The sequence below is a fragment of the Pecten maximus genome, chromosome 11, assembly GCF_902652985.1.
Source record: "Pecten maximus chromosome 11, xPecMax1.1, whole genome shotgun sequence".
Classification (NCBI taxonomy): domain Eukaryota; kingdom Metazoa; phylum Mollusca; class Bivalvia; order Pectinida; family Pectinidae; genus Pecten; species Pecten maximus.
Window position 1 is genome coordinate 27,584,583 of NC_047025.1, and position 18,759 is coordinate 27,603,341.

Here is an 18,759-nt window from a genome sequence, read left to right on the forward strand (position 1 = left end):
TTCATGTGGGAAAAAAGGAGCTTTCACTGAGAGACCATTTTAAAGATCTATTTTAGAACTGTCCTCCAGTACAGTCCATTTTTTAAGAGTTTAATTCAAGGCCAACAAATGTAATTTTATATTGAAGAGACACCAACTGTCCATTTATGAGCAAGTAGTAGCCCGAGGCCCTGCCCACAAAATTGGATTTAGGAATCCCAAGATTACTTGAGTATATATTAATCACTTAAAATATCTAAACTGATATATGTACAGCTAGTATAGAGGCGTGATGACCAGGTGGCTAGGACAAACAAGGAAACCACTAATCTTGTTTTCTTAATAAGATTGGAGTAGAACCTGTTTTGATAGACAGGTGGCCTTTAATGTGTTGTGGAGTTAAGGAAGTTGTATAGAATGTTGACAGACTCATCTCACCTGGGTTCTGTCTGTTGGATGATTGAGTTGTCCAGTATAGCCATACAGGTATATAATCGCCATATAATCATATCCCCACCTCTCAATCATTAATGTACAGGTATATAACCATACCGTCACCTCTCAATCATTAATGTACAGGTATATAACCATACCGTCACCTCTCAATCATTAATGTACAGGTATATAACCATATCCCCACCCCTCAATCATTAATGTACAGGTATATAACCATATCCCCACCTCTCAATCATTAATGTACAGGTATATAACCATATCCCCACCCCTCAATCATTAATGTACAGGTACATAACCATACCGTCACCCCTCAATCATTAATGTACAGGTATATAACCATATCCCCACCTCTCAATCATTAATGTACAGGTATATAACCATATCCCCACCTCTCAATCATTAATGTACAGGTATATAACCATATCCCCACCTCTCAATCATTAATGTACAGGTATATAACCATACCGTCACCTCTCAATCATTAATGTACAGGTATGTAACATATCCCCACCTCCCAATCATTAATGTTCAGGTATATAACCATATCCCCACCTCTCAATCATTAATGTACAGGTATATAACCATATCCCCACCTCCCAATCATTAATGTACAGGTATATAACCATATCCCCACCCCTCAATCATTAATGTACAGGTACATAACCATACCGTCACCCCTCAATCATTAATGTACAGGTATATAACCATATCCCCACCTCTCAATCATTAATGTACAGGTATATAACCATATCCCCACCCCTCAATCATTAATGTACAGGTATATAACCATATCCCCACCCCTCAATCATTAATGTACAGGTATATAACCATATCCCCACCCCTCAATCATTAATGTACAGGTATATAACCATATCCCCACCCCTCAATCATTAATGTACAGGTATATAACCATATCCCCACCTCTCAATCATTAATGTACAGGTACATAACCATACCGTCACCCCTCAATCATTAATGTACAGGTATATAACCATATCCCCACCTCTCAATCATTGATGTACAGGTATATAACCATACCGTCACCCCTCAATCATTAATGTACAGGTATATAACCATAACGTCACCTCTCAATCATTAATGTACAGGTATATAACCATATCCCCACCTCTCAATCATTAATGTACAGGTATATAACCATACCGTCACCCCTCAATCATTAATGTACAGGTATATAACCATATCCCCACCTCTCAATCATTAATGTACAGGTATATAACTATACCGTCACCCCTCAATCATTAATGTACAGGTATATAACCATATCCCCACCTCTCAATCATTAATGTACAGGTATATAACTATACCGTCACCCCTCAATCATTAATGTACAGGTATATAACCATATCCCCACCTCTCAATCATTAATGTACAGGTATATAACCATACCGTCACCCCTCAATCATTAATGTACAGGTATATAACCATAACGTCACCCCTCAATCATTAATGTACAGGTATATAACCATATCCCCACCCCTCAATCATTAATGTACAGGTATATAACCATATCCCCACCCCTCAATCATTAATGTACAGGTATATAACCATATCCCCACCTCTCAATCATTAATGTACAGGTATATAACCATACCGTCACCCTCTCAATCATTAATGTACAGGTATATAACCATATCCCCACCTCTCAATCATTAATGTACAGGTATTTAACATATCCCCACCCCTCAATCATTAATGTACAGGTATATAACCATAACGTCCCACCTCTCAATCATTAATGTACAGGTATATAACCATATCCCCACCCCTCAATCATTAATGTACAGGTATATAACCATAACGTCACCTCTCAATCATTAATGTACAGGTATATAACCATACCGTCACCTCTCAATCATTAATGTACAGGTATATAACCATATCCCCACCTCTCAATCATTAATGTACAGGTATATAACCATACCGTCACCTCTCAATCATTAATGTACAGGTAAATAACCATATCCCCACCTCTCGATCATTAATGTACAGGTATATAACCATATCCCCACCTCTCAATCATTAATGTACAGGTATATAACCATATCCCCACCCCTCAATCATTAATGTACAGGTATATAACCATACCGTCACCTCCCAATCATTAATGTACAGGTATATAACCATATCCCCACCCCTCAATCATTAATGTACAGGTATATAACCATACCGTCACCCCTCAATCATTAATGTACAGGTATATAACATATCCCCACCCCTCAATCATTGATGTCACATTAAGTACTGGACATACTGGTAGAAAATCTATTGAAATAAATTCAGCATAAGAATTAATATACTTCTGCTCATGCAAGATCAGTCATCTTTATTACCGGTATCTTAATAATTTAATTATATATATGTTATAATAACAATTATTAAATGATATGCAAACAAATTAGAAATAGATTTGACAATTAATTTAGGAAGATGTATTTGGATAAATTTCACAGGAAAACATATAAACAATATTCAGAAAAGTTTGTTGTTGCTGTATTTCATTAAATATATTAGGATTTGATTAAAAGTATAAAATGATGTGTTTATGGTCATACACTGTATTGTATTTTGCAATTAGAGGAACTGGAACATAAATTTCTTATTTCACTTAACTGTAACTTTTCTTTCTTCACATAAATGTGAGTTTGAATAAGTAAAAACATGTACAATGTCTTTTTGGATTAGAAAATCTTTTATACAGAAGTTTTTAATTATTAACATGTACATCATTTGACACAAGCTTAAGCTATTTATCTTTTATTTTGGTAATGAATGGAAATCTATTTTTACAACTTAATATATTTCTTGATAACTGATATATTATACAAAAAATCCAAAAAGGTATCTAGTTTCAAGGTAAAAATGGCATTGTTTACTTAAAGGTTAAAACAGGTTTAACTTTGTTTGTATCCTCTAAATTCTGAACATTTCACACCTACCATGTTCATTTACAGAGGGGAGGGGGAGGGCAAAGGAGGTCACTGCTCCATGTTATACCATCACTTGAGATATGGCAGGTAGCAGGAATGAAATAAAGGTTTAAATACCAATCCCCCCCTGGGGGAATGAAAAGAACAGGTATTATTGGATAAATCTGAATGGCTATGTTTACTCAAATAATCCAGAGGACTTTCTGTTATTTTGATAGTCGGTAATTGAGTTGGGCGGCGTATTGAGAGCATTACAATGCTATTCCCGTAAAGCTTCTCCAGATTTGTACAGCTTGAACTAGGCACAATACAATCTCATTATATCGCCTCCTTGATCAAGCTATTACATGATTAGTCGTCCTGTCTTGTTGATTTAGGGAGCGTGATTCATTGAGTAGCGTTGTCTATATTAACTGTACATTACCTACATGTTTAATTCTCTGTATCAATGCGGTCACATATTCCGGCGGATTAGCAATGTCCCCGGGTCTTCTGCAGGGATACAGGGCATGTTTATCGTGCTGATTAAGGGATAATCTAGTTCCTGTTTTTCTGATCGTCTTAGCCCCATGACAGTTCCTCTGGAGTTACAAAGCAGTTGGAAATTATTTTAGCAAAAACGCTGGAAATCAAACAAGTTTGAGTTTCATTTAGGAATCCCACAGGTGAAACAATTATTTGCTGAAAGTTTAAGGTAAGAGTCATCTCATTTCTTAGTATAAATATGTATATGTTATAGAATTATAAATATGTATATGTTATTGAATTGAAAACAAGGACTATAACGATCACTCCATTAGCCTTCTCTGATACAGAGATAAAATTTAGTTTGCTAAAATTTCAGAGGTTTTGCTAGAGGGGTTTCAATTTTGACTTGATGATTCTGACTTTAAAAGCTTTGACATGTATATGTATGCATAAGGTGATACTACAGGTACACTAATTCTCTAGGTTTAAAACAGGAAGGGGTGGTGGTGGGGGAGAGGGTGGGATGTGAGGGATTGGGGTGGGGTAGTGTAGATTGGCCAAAAGCCTCATATGTAGCTCCTCTGGATCTCACAGAATTTTAAAAATTCTTAAAAGCAACTTGGCATAGGTGTCCGGCTTCACAATAGTTCATGTACTCATAAATACATGCAAGATCTCTACATTTATACTTTTTTGATGAAAAGATATATATTTTTAACTATTACTGAGTTAGACTTGATTTTGTACTTAATTTGTGTCGGTCAGATAATTCTTATTAGGTCATCTGACCCGAAGGGTCAGGATGACCTATAGTCATCATGCTTCGTCCGTCGTCGTCCGCCGTGCGTAAACTTTTCACATTTCAATCTTCTTCTCAAGTTCCACCAGTGGGATTAAGCTGAAACTTGCCTGAAATGATCCTGATATGGTCCTGACCAAGTGTTGTTATTTTTCGGGTCAGTCCGAAATCCAAGATGGCCGCAATAGCGGCCATTTTGAAAACACATTTTAAACTTCCTCTCAAGTTCCACCAGTGCTGTTGGGCTGAAACTTGCCAGAAATGATCCTGAGATGATCCCGACCAAGTGTTGTTATTTTTCGGGTCGGTCCGAAATCCAAGATGGCCACCATGGCCGCCATCTTGAAAAACACATTTTAAACTTCTTCTCAAGTTCAACCAGTGGTATTGAGCTGAAACTTGCCTGAAATGATCCTGATATGATCCCGACCAAGTGTTGTTATTTTTTGGGTCGGTCCGAAATCCAAGATGGCAGCCATAGCCGCCATTTTGAAAACACATTTTAAACTTCTTCTCAAGTTCCACCAGTGCTGTTGGGCTGATACTTGTCAGAAATGTTCCTGAGATGATCCTGACCAAGTGTTGTTATTTTTCGGGTCGGTCCGAAATCCAAGATGGCCGCAATAGCGGCCATTTTGAAAACACATTTTAAACTTCCTCTCAAGTTCCACCAGTGCTGTTGGGCTGAAACTTGCCAGAAATGATCCTGAGATGATCCTGACCAAGTGTTGTTATTTTTCGGGTCGGTCCGAAATCCAAGATGGCCGCCATAGCCGCCATCTTGAAAACACATTTTAAACTTCTTCTCAAGTTCCACCAGTGCTGTTGGGCTGAAACTTGCCAGAAATGATCCTGAGATGATCCCGACCAAGTGTTGTTATTTTCGGGTCGGTCCGAAATCCAAGATGGCCACCATGGCCGCCATCTTGAAAAACACATTTTAAACTTCTTCTCAAGTTCAACCAGTGGTATTGAGCTGAAACTTGCCTGAAATGATCCTGATATGATCCCGACCAAGTGTTGTTATTTTTTGGGTCGGTCCGAAATCCAAGATGGCAGCCATAGCCGCCATTTTGAAAACACATTTTAAACTTCTTCTCAAGTTCCACCAGTGCTGTTGGGCTGATACTTGTCAGAAATGTTCCTGAGATGATCCTGACCAAGTGTTGTTATTTTTCGGGTCGGTCCGAAATCCAAGATGGCCGCCATAGCCGCCATCTTGAAAAACACATTTTAAACTTCTTCTCAAGTTCCACCAATGCTATTGAGCTGAAACTTGCCTGTAATGATTCTGATATGATCCCGACCAAGTGTTGTTATTTTTCGGATCGGTCCGAAATCCAAGATGGCCGCCATAGGCGCCATCTTGAAAAACACATTTTAAACTTCTTCTCAAGTTCCACCAATGCTATTGAGCTGAAACTTGCCTGAAATGATCCTGAGATGATTCCGACCAAGTGTTGTTATTTTTCGGGTCGGTCCAACATCCAAGATGGCCGCCATAGCCGCCATCTTGAAAAACACATTTTAAATTTCTTCTCAAGTTCCACCAGTGCTATTGAGATGAAAATTGCCTGAAATAATCCTGATTTGATCCTGACCAAGTGTTGTTATTTTTCGGGTCGGTCCGAAATCCAAGATGGCCACCATAACCACCATCTTGAAAAACACATTTTTAACTTCTTCTCAAGTTCCACCAGTGCTGTTGGGCTGAAACTTGCCTGAAATATTCCCGAGATGATTCCTACCAAGTGTTGTTATTTTTTAGATTGGTCTGAAATGCAAGATGGCCGCCATATCCGCCATCTTAAAAAACACATTTTAAACTTCTTCTCCAGTTCCACTGGTGCCATTGAGCTCGAAATTGGTGAGGATGTTAAGGAAGGAGGGCCAACAAAGTGTTGTTATTTTTTCGGCCTCGTAAAAACTTTGGCATGGCAGCAATGGCGGCCATTTTGTAACATGATTGCGCAATCATGGTTTTCCTGAACAACACCTATTTCAAACTTCTTCTAAAATTCCACCGGTGGGATTCAGCTCTAACTTACCAGAAATTATCCTTAGATTGTCCAGACCAAGTGTTATTATTTATTGGGTCGGTCAGAAATCCAAGATGGCCACCATGGCCAACAGTGCCACTATATACTTGCTACAGAGAATGCATACTACAATAATATAAGGGTTTTAATTTAGAGTCAGATGACCGTTAGACCCTTGGCCTCTTGTTTATGTATCACTAACTGGTTTTGTAGCTTAAAAGTGCACTGTTTCCTTCTGCAATCATCCTGGCCTACCATCTAGAAGGGATCATGTATTATTCTCTAATGGGTACACTTGCAACTGATTATTGCAAAAAAAAATTAGGAGACTATTCCAGACAATGTGTATTGGGATTACTTCAGATATATTTGTATGTTCTTGCATCAAAAATATATATATCGCCAAGTGTAGTTTAAAATTGTTTTGAGAAATGTTGAAATATGTATCAGCTTAATTACATCCCATTCAAGGAAATATATAGGAACTAAAAAGGAATTACAAAATGACAGTAGTACACCAAGTATATAGTATTAAAGCAAGATGCTGTTTGTAAGAGTTACTTCCCTTGGTGTATAGGATAATCCATGTCTCCACATTTTTGAGGAATACTTCTGCATTTCATTGTCTGTTTTGTGCAAATATAATGGTAGCAGACTTTGTCTATAAGTCTTGTGTCAATATAAACATCAGGGCATGCATCATTCGATCCAGACTTGTGCAGAATAAAAGTTATATTTCATTTTATACTCGGTCACTGTAGTGTACAAATGCCAATTAAGTTCATAGTTATACGTACAGATCAAATGTGAGTTGAAAGAAACAGGTCTTGCTGTACAACCGACCGACTAGCTGTTGTTACAAGTGACCTTTAATCTAATCACCTTTTTGTCTGCCCGTAAACAATTTACATTTGTGACTTCTTTTCCAAAACTGCTGAACCAAATTTATAAAAAAAAAATGGCAGGAATCTTTTTTAATCTATAGCCGAAACGTCAACTAAAATTGTGAATTATATGGTCTGCACACCCAGGGGCCTGAGAGGCAGGGCAAAAAAGGGTCAAATTGAATCAAATACTCTCCAATGATAGAAAAGTCTGAAGGTCTTTTACCAAAATGGTGAATATCATGACCTGGGGGTCTACATTTCCCCCTTGGGAGGGGGTAAACTTTAATATAGTTTATATAGAGAAATTATCATTTGTTTCATTTCTGTTGAAATTCATTCTAACTTGGTTAACATTATCAAAATGGGATGCAGTTTGATGGAATGCACATGTTGACCCTGACTGACCCTCAGGAGCTGATGGACGGGGTCAAATTAGCTGAAGTTTTAAAAAACATCTTCTCAAGATCCAAATAAGGTAGAATCATATACTCTTCCTAAATGGAAGGGTCTGAAGGTGATCTAACAAAATTATGAATTTCATGACCCTGGGGTCTTGTGTTTGCCCCTGGGAAGGAGGTAAACTTTACTATAGTTCATATATGAGGAAATCACATTTTTGACTATCTTTTGTTGGATTTTTTGGAATAAGTTCTAATAGAATTAGCAGTTTTGGAAGGCAGTTTGATGGTATGCAAATGTTGACCCCAACTGACCCCAAGGGTCTAATGGGTGGGGTCAAAAAATGTGAAATTGACAGAAATTTTGAGAATTATAATGTGCTTACACACATTATGTTGTTTGCTTGCAAAGCTCTGGCATTCAAATAGATCATAAATACCATACAAAAACACTTCAATGCTTAATTAGGTGGTATAACAGGTGGCAGTGTAATGGGGTTTTACTGTATATGTCACACTGTTCTTCCAACCAAGAAATTAAGAAATTTGTAATGTATGATGTGTAGATTAGTTATTAGCATTAGTTAACCTATATATATATAAGTAAACCTCTAGTCATTTACAACCAGATTGTTGTACTTTAGTGAGGTTGTCTAGAGATCTTCTCAATTTGTTTTAAACTGATCTCTTTGACATTTATACATATTATTGGTAGGATTTCTTATCGTGACATATATCTTTGGTTACTTAAGTAGTATTTTGTGCATTTTGATACTAGAAATCATTTCACTTTGGCATCTGCTGGGCATATAATGTTCTGCCCCAAGGTACCCTTGTTATAAAACATTAAATATAAAAAGGAAATAACTCTAAATATACAAGAGTAATAACAAATCACAGGTGTTATATGGTTTAAAGTAAAATAGATCTTAAAGGTCAGTTACACAAGTAAAAACTTCTTGACTTTTCAGCCGAATTGAAGAAACAATTAGGCTTCATCATGGGATTGATAAGTTTAGTAAAATGTTCCATTAAATGCAATTTTTTATAAAGAAAATGAACAAAATGTCAGTATTCTAAAGTAAAATATGACCATTACAATGTTGTGCTGGATTATTGGGCTTTAATCAGAATCTTGACTAGTTTCGACACTGAGGCATGTCATCATCAGAACAAATTTAAAATACAAACATTCAGATATGAAGAATAACATGCGGTGCCTAGCTAACCTAGTGACAATAACAACTTACTATTAATGACGTTATACAAAGACAATAATCAAATGATGTCATCAATAATAAAGTAAGGACTGGTAGCAGGAAAAATTATCTAAATGTTCCGAATGTGTTAATACAAAGTAAATTATGCTACCCTACATGCACAGAATAGCTAATAGCATTTATTTACACTTATGTTTTAGAAAATATGATCTATACGTATACAGTGTCACAGAGTTCATAGATATAGTAGTATAAATAGAATTTAAGATATAATACAAGTAGAATAATGGTTAATTAGTAAATTACATGTATATAATTGTTAGTTCCTGAAACCAAAGTTCGGAATCTGTCAACTGGGCATCACAGAACCACATCAAAACTACCTTCATAGACATTGGGTCTCCCAATACCTGTATTAGTTAGAAGTTTTCTCGGCTTTAATCCAAATATTGACTAGTTTCAACACTAAGGCATGTCATCTTCAGAACTTCTGATGACTCAACTTTACGACCAAACTCTTGTCTTCCTTGTGGAATCTGTCTACTGGGCATCACAGAATTGCAGTGAAACTACCTTCACAGACATTGGATCTCCAGCTCCTTATATAAAATGTTAGAATGCTTTTGTATTTTATTAGGCTGATCTTTTTAAATCTCTCAGTCAAACACGTTTGTGAGGGTATTAACCCTTTGCTCCCTGGCAGAAAGAGGGGCCATGATTGCTCCGTCGGTTAGTGTTGGCCATGTAACCTCAGGTGAAATTCACAAGGTGTGTGGTTCAATGCTCTCTGACCGTGTTGGTTTGTTTCCAAGGAAGCTAGCTCAGAAATGGGTCTGTCTTTACTGTTATGGTTGTGTCCTTTGGCGGGGCATTTTGCCCTAATTGCAAAGGTTGGCATGCAACACATCTCCCATATGATGTTCAGTGAGGTAGTCACCAACTACTACAAGGATACCCCGCCTCAAAATGACCCTGGCTGTTCACTGAGCAATAAACCAATCAAATAAACAAGCAAACAAACTTAAGGCATTCAATTCTTAGCTTATTGCCTTATACACGATTTCCCCCGTGTGTCCTAAGCCGAAATGGCTTCGGTTGCTGTAGCAACAATACAAGCTACCACATTTATAACTTAATGTAATTAACCAATAAAAATTTACCAAACTTGGTTCATCTCATGATAGTCATTCTTCACACTGAAATTGTCTTTATATTGCTACACAATACATATAATTTCTTCCGTCATCCATTTAGTTGTCAGTTATGTATTTTGGGGTTTTTCCCTTGCTTTACCACAATTGAAAATATAGTATAACACTAAATTGAAATACTTCTTGTTATTTTTTTCAAAACAGCTCTGGAAAGGTACCCTTGTGATATTGTTTGAATCATGAAACACTTTTAAGTTAACTTGACACTATTTATATCCTGTTTTTGGTTCAAATCTGATGCTGACTTCCGAACACTGCTCGTTTTTTTCCCCAACTCACTTGGCCAATTGAGAAGTCCCCTTGTATGTCTGTTATCCTCTACTTTCCTCTTTCTCTTTCCCCAGTAAGCTCCCAGCAGCTGCTGTTCTCAATTTTGAATGAAATCCAACTGTATCCGTTCTTCCTTCTTCCTGTTGATAGCTGATGATTTGGTGACTCATCACCATGAAACTTGAACAAAAAGAAATATTTACAAGAGACCAAAACAGATTTTTCTGTAACAGGAGAGGAAAAATGCAATGACCAGACCGGTACTTGAACCCAGGACCTCCAAACTCTAGATGGATGCTTTAACCATTTGAGCTCCCTGACCATGCTTTGTGTGTAAATAGATGACAGGCTGAGTCACCTGTATGGTGCCATCTTTTTTCTTCCTCTGAAAAGTGGGTTTCTCCAATCGGTTAGTGTTTATAGAGAGAATTAAGACAAAGTCCTTTTATCATGCCTAGCTGTACACACCACGTTGTCTTTCTGTCGCTGTACAAGATCCCTCTTTTTTTAAGTTTTGCTTTGTTACAGCTGTTGTAAGTCCCTGTCTGCTTGGATGGACTGTTCCAGAGGCATACGTTTTGTTGTGGAGCAGTTCTGTAACCATTGGTATTGATGTGAAATAATTGTCACAATAAATATGGTGATAGTGACCCCCATATGTCCCTGGTCAAGTCCCTCACAACTATCCTTCCTAGTCCACTCTGTGCAACATTATTTTTCCATCCTGTGTAAACTTGCAAGTCATTTCTTTACATATCCGTTGTTTGGATTTGCTCTCATGCACACTTTTATACCATGTTTGGTAAGTTACAAAGGGATGTACTACTTAAAGCCTTACTGTCCTGTGTAGGCAACCACAGCCAAAGAGACAAAGTCTCAAGTGACCTAATTTCATCACCTTTTGTTCTTCTTCGTCTGTCTTCTGTCGTCCTTCTTTAGTGGTCTGTTGTAACCAATTTACATTTGCAACGTTTTCTCAATAACCTGGAGGACTATAGAGACCTAATATTGGCCATATAGCATGCTGTGGTGAAGGGCTAACTAGATTGTTTAACTGAATGACCTTGATTTCATTCACAGGGGTCAGATTTTAGTTCACAGGGGTCAGATATTCTAAAATCTTTAAACGACTTCCTATTCTCATTAAGCAAGAGGCCCAGAGACATGATATTAGGCTTTTAGCATGCTGGAGTAAATGGCTATCAATATTGTTCAAATGAATTACCTTGACCTTCATTCAAGGTCACAGGTGTCAAATATGCTAATGTTTTCAAATGACTTCATCTCATTAAGCAAGATGTCCAGAAGCCTGACATTTGGTTTGTAGCATGCTGAAATAAAAAGCTGTCAAGATTTTGAAATTTATAAATGACCTTGACTTTTATTTAAGGTCACAGGGGTTAAACATGCTTAAAACTTTAAACAACTTCTTCTCCGTAACCAAGAGGCCTAGAGAACTGATATTGGCCATTACAGCATGCTGGGGTGAAGAGCTATCAAACTTTTTGAAACAAATTAACTTTGCCTTCATTCAAGATCACAGGTGTCAAATATGCTAAAACCTTCAAACACTTTCTCTTTAAGCAAGAGGCCCAGAAACCTGATTCCAAAAAAGATAACTTCACGAAACCATGTACATGCTTTGCTCTAGTGATCTAGTGGTGCCCTTATAGAGTGCATTGTATTTTCATAATTTTCCTGTTACATTCATGTACCATGGAAATAAACAGTGAAAAGCCTAAATATTACTGTTTCAGAAGTGTAACTCCAAAACAATTTAAGATGACTTCTTGAAATGAGTGGTCTTGTGTTGCCTTTTGGTTTGCATTTTTAGGTCATCTGACCCAAAGGGTCAGGATGACCTATAGTCATCGTGCTTCGTCCGTCGTCGTCCGCCGTGCGCCGTGCGCCGCCCGTAAACTTTTTCTTTCAAAACGCTACTCCTCCTTAACGCTTGGGTGGATTACTTCCAAATTTGGTTTGAAGCATCATTGGGGGAGGGCAATCATATTTTATATAAATGAGGCTGGTCTGACCCCTGGGGCCAGAAGGGCGGGGCCCCAAAAAGGGAACTTAGGTGAATATTGCTATAAAATCCTACTCCTCCTTTACCCTTAGGTGGAGTACAACTAAATTTGGTGTGAAACATCATTGAGGGAGGGCGGTCATATTTTATATAAATGAAGTTGGTGTGACCCCTGGGGCCTGAGGGGCGGGGCCCCAAAAGGGGAACTTTGATGAAATTTTGCTATAAAATCCTACTCCTCCTTAACCCTTTAGTGGATTTCAACCAGATATGTTGTGAAACATCATTTGGGGAGGGCGGTCATATTTTATATAAATGAGGCTGGTGTGACCACTAGGGCCTGAGGGGCAGGGCCCCAAATGGGGAACTTTGATGAAATTTTGCTATAAAATCCTACTCCTCCTTAACCCTTTAGTGGATTTCAACCAGATATGTTGTGAAACATCATTTGGGGAGGGCGGTCATATTTTATATAAATGAGGCTAGTGTGACCCCTGGGGCCTGAGGGGTGGGGCCCCAAATGGGGAACTTTGATGAAATTTTGCTATAAAATCCTACTCCTCCTTAACCCTTTAGTAGATTTCAACCAGATATGTTGTGAAACATCATTGGGGGAGGGTGGTCATATTTTATATAAATGAGGCTGGTGTGAGCCCTGGGGCCAGAGTGACGGGCCCAAAAAAGGGAACTTTGATGAAATTTTGCTATAAAATCCTACTCGTCCTTAACCCTTTGGTGGATTTCAACCAGATATTGTGTGAAACATCATTGGTGGAGGGTGGTCATATTTTATATAAATGAGGCTGGTGTGGCCCCTGGGGCCAGAGGGGCGGGGCCCCAAAAGGGGAACTTTGATGAAATTTTGCTGTAAAATCCTACTCCTCCTAACACCCATAGTGAATTATTACCAAATTTGGTGTGAAACATCATTGGAGGAGGACAATCATATTTTATATAAATGAGGCTGGTTTGACCCCTAGGGCCAGAGGGGCGGGGCCCCAAAAGGGGAACTTTGGTGAATTTTTGCTATAAATCCTACTTCTCTCTAACCGTTGGGTGGATTAATACGAAATATGGTGTGAAACATCCTTTGGGAAGGATGGTCATATTTTATATAAACGAGGCTAGTGTGACCCCTGGGGCCTGAGGGGCAGGGCCCCAAAAGGGGAACTTTGGTGAATATTTGCTGTTAAATCCTAATCCTCCCTAACCTTTTGGTGGATTACAACCAAATTTGATGTGAAACATAAGGTGACGGCAATCATATTTTTTAATGAGACAGGTTTGACCCCTGGGGAAAAAAAGATGGGGCAAAAGGAGCGCTTAGGTTAAACATTTCTTAAAAATGCAATTCCTCCTTAATGCCTGAATTGATTACAACCATATTTAGTATGAAACATCATTGGGGAAAGGCAATCCTAATTGATATAAATGAGTCTTGTCTGACCCATTGGGACAGAGGGGCATGCCCCAAAAATGGGAACTTGGCTAAAATTTTGCTTTATGATGCTGCTCTTCCTGGACAAGCTAAATGGATAAAAACCAAATTTGATCTAAAACATAACTGGCTGCGATAAATAATTTATGGTAATAATGCTGGATTGGGGTGTGTGTCCCTGCTGTGAGTGTAAGTGTTTGTCAGATGACCGTTAAGGCCCATGGGCCTCTTGTTTTCATAATTTTCCTGTAACCATGGAAACAAATGGTTTAAATCCTTAATATCACATTTAATGCAAACAACCAAATTCATACATATCTGGATAGTTTCCATTTCTTTAGAAGGCATGGGAAATATTGATGAACACGTCTTATTGTTAATCTATGGGTAAGTGTATCAATTTTTTCAGTATTTTTTGTATTTCCATAAAGGCTGGCCTTTACAAATCCTACAACAAAAAAGTGTAATTGTTCAGTATAGGCTGACTTTTTGAATCCGAAGACAAATCGATAAATTAATTTGTAGTTTTGATAATTTTGAAAATGTCACCACTTCAAATTTATATTCTATTACATGTACCAGTGTATGATGTTAGACGAGGTGATGGCTGTTCAGTGCTGTGATATTCAATAACCGATCACAGGACACATGATAGTCCTGCTGGGCAGAGAAAAATGTGGGGTTGTCCCTAATGTCATTACATCTTACATTCGTCTACAAATCAGTGACCGATATATGTGGGTTTACCCTAAAATGTACCACGGACATGTGATCACCCTCAGCTTTATCAAATAGCCTCAACATTATTGTATTTATTTCTGTAGTTACATGATAAGGGCTTGCCAAACCTACGGCGTCCTCGACAACATCATTTAAGTTGCCATTTACTCAAATCTGCATGCCAGTTTGCCATGTTCAACAAATGTCTGTGGAATATCACGATGCATGTGGAACATTGAAACTGACTCTTCTCTCATTTTGTTGCATAAGTAGATTTTATTTTGCAATATATGGTCCATATTTGATTATACATGAAAGTGTACATTCTTGTATAAATACTTATCAGATCTGAATTAGAGAGAGAGTGAGGAAGAAACATTGTATCCTGTGATACATATTGAACACATTGTATCCTGTGATACATATTGAACACATTGTATCCTGTGATACATATTGTATACAATGTATACTGTGATGTATATTGAATACATTGTATCCTGTGATACATATTGTATACAATGTATACTGTGATGTATATTGAATACATTGTATCCTGTGATATATATTGTATACAATGTATACTGTGATGTATATTGTATACATTGTATCCTGTGATATATATTGTATACAATGTATACTGTGATGTATATTGAATACATTGTATCCTGTGATACATAGTGTATACATTGTACACTGTGATGTATATTGAATACATTGTACACTGTGATGTATATTGTGTACATTGTATACTGTGATGTATATTGAATACATTGTAAACTGATGTATATTGAATACAATGTATACTGTGATGTATATTGTGTACATTGTACACTGTGATGTATATTGAATACATTGTACACTGTGATGTATATTGAATACAATGTATACTGTGATGTATATTGAATACAATGTATACTGTGATGCATATTGAATACATTGTAAACTGTGATGTATATTGAATACAATGTATACTCTGATGTATATTGAATACAATGTATACTCTGATGGCTATTGAATACATTGTATGCTGTGATGCCTATTGAATACATTGTATACAGCGATGTATATTGAATACATTGTATACTGTGATGCCTATTGAATACATTGTATCCTGTGATTGCTATTGAATACATTGTATGCTGTGATGCCTATTGAATACATGGTATGCTGTGATGCCTATTGAATACAATGTATACTGTGATGTATATTGAATACATTGTATACTGTGATGTATATTGAATACATTGTACACTGTGATGTATATTGAATACATTGTATACTGTGATGCATATTGAATACATTGTAAACTGATGTATATTGAATACATTGTATACTGCGATGCCTATTGAATACATTGTATACTGTGATGTATATTGAATACATTGTAAACTGAAGTATATTGAATACATTGTATACTGTGATACATATAATATACATTGTATCCTGTGATACATATTGTATACATTGTATCCTGTGATACATATTGAATACATTGTTTACTGTGATGTATATTGAATACATTGTATACTGTGATGCCTATTGAATACATTGTTTACTGTGATGTATATTGAATACATTGTACACTGTGATGCATATTGAATACAATGTATACTGTGATGTATATTGAATACAATGTACACTGATACATATTGAATACATTGTATACTGTGATGGCTATTGAATACATTGTACACTGTGATGCATATTGAATACATTGTATACTGTGATGTATATTGAATACAATGTATACTGTGATGTATATTGAATACATTGTATACTGTGATGTATATTGAATACATTGTTTACTGTGATGTATATTGAATACATTGTATACTGTGATGTATATTGAATACATTGTATACTGTGATGCCTATTGAATACATTGTTTACTGTGATGTATATTGAATACATTGTATACTGTGATGCATATTGAATACATTGTAAACTGATGTATATTGAATACATTGTATGCTCTGATGGCTATTGAATACATTGTACACTGTGATGCATATTGAATACATTGTATACTGTGATGTATATTGAATACATTGTAAACTGATGTTTATTGAATACATTGTATACTGTGATGGCTATTGAATACATTGTTTACTGTGATGTATATTGAATACAATGCATACTGTGATGTATATTGAATACAATGTATACTGTGATGTATATTGAATACATTGTATACTGTGATGTATATTGAATACATTGTAAACTGATGTTTATTGAATACATTGTATACTGTGATGGCTATTGAATACATTGTTTACTGTGATGTATATTGAATACAATGCATACTGTGATGTATATTGAATACAATGTATACTGTGATGCCTATTGAATACAATGTATACTGTGATGGCTATTGAATACATTGTACACTGTGATGCCTATTGAATACAATGTATACTGTGATGGCTATTGAAAACAATGCATACTGTGATGGCTATTGAATACATTGTACACTGTGATGCCTATTGAATACAATGTATACTGTGATGGCTATTGAATACATTGTTTACTGTGATGTATATTGAATACAATGCATACTGTGATGTATATTGAATACAATGTATACTGTGATGTATATTGAATACATTGTATACTGTGATGTATATTGAATACATTGTAAACTGATGTTTATTGAATACATTGTATACTGTGATGGCTATTGAATACATTGTTTACTGTGATGTATATTGAATACAATGCATACTGTGATGTATATTGAATACAATGTATACTGTGATGCCTATTGAATACAATGTATACTGTGATGGCTATTGAATACATTGTACACTGTGATGCCTATTGAATACAATGTATACTGTGATGGCTATTGAAAACAATGCATACTGTGATGGCTATTGAATACATTGTACACTGTGATGCCTATTGAATACAATGTATACTGTGATGGCTATTGAATACATTGTACACTGTGATGCCTATTGAATACAATGTATACTGTGATGTATATTGAATACAATGTATACTGTGATGTATATTGAATACAATGTATACTGTGATGTATATTGAATACAATGTATACATTGATGGCTATTGAATACATAGTATGCTGTGATGCCTATTGAATACATTGTATACAGCGATGTATATTGAATACATTGTACACTGTGATGCCTATTGAATACAATGTATACTGTGATGTATATTGAATACAATGTATACTGTGATGTATATTGAATACAATGTATACTGTGATGTATATTGAATACAATGTATACTCTGATGTATATTGAATACAATGTATACTCTGATGGCTATTGAATACATTGTATGCTGTGATGCCTATTGAATACATTGTATACAGCGATGTATATTGAATACATTGTATACTGTGATGCCTATTGAATACATTGTATCCTGTGATTGCTATTGAATACATTGTATGCTGTGATGCCTATTGAATACATGGTATGCTGTGATGCCTATTGAATACAATGTATACTGTGATGTATATTGAATACAACGTATACTGTGATGTATATTGAATACATTGTATACTGTGATGCCTATTGAATACATTGTATACTGTGATGCATCGATCAAAATTGGTATACAGCCAAAAGGGCCATGTATAGCCAGTTGTAAAATATCATTGTAAGCAGAAGAGATTTTACATTTTGGAGCAATCTAAATCAGAATGATACAAGCTGAAAGCAATGGTACAGTACATTTTGTTTTATATCACACTTGGAGAAAAGTGACATTAAATAATTTTTCGAACATGTTCAGCTGTTAAAATCCAAAGTGTCTTATAGCCAATTTCCCAAATGTCCGCTCCTTTTGAAGACCATCAGGCCAATTAGAACCAAGTTTGACGAGAAATAGAACCTAGGTAGATTTGACCGACTTATGAAAGAAAAAGGC

At 36.3% G+C, this 18,759-nt stretch overlaps 1 protein-coding gene across 2 annotated transcripts in view; it reads left to right on the plus strand.

Annotated features, from left to right (window-relative positions):
- Positions 1-18,759, plus strand: part of LOC117337240 (protein CBFA2T1-like) — a 163,583-nt gene that overhangs the window by 2,173 nt on the left and 142,651 nt on the right. Inside the window, exon 1 of one of the 2 annotated variants that reach the window (XM_033898119.1) lies at positions 3,962-4,077. The exons of the other annotated variant lie outside the window; for it this stretch is intronic. The gene's annotated coding sequence lies outside the window, so the exon portion shown is untranslated. Of the gene's footprint in view, positions 1-3,961; positions 4,078-18,759 lie in introns of those variants that run through there. 2 annotated transcript variants of the gene reach the window in all.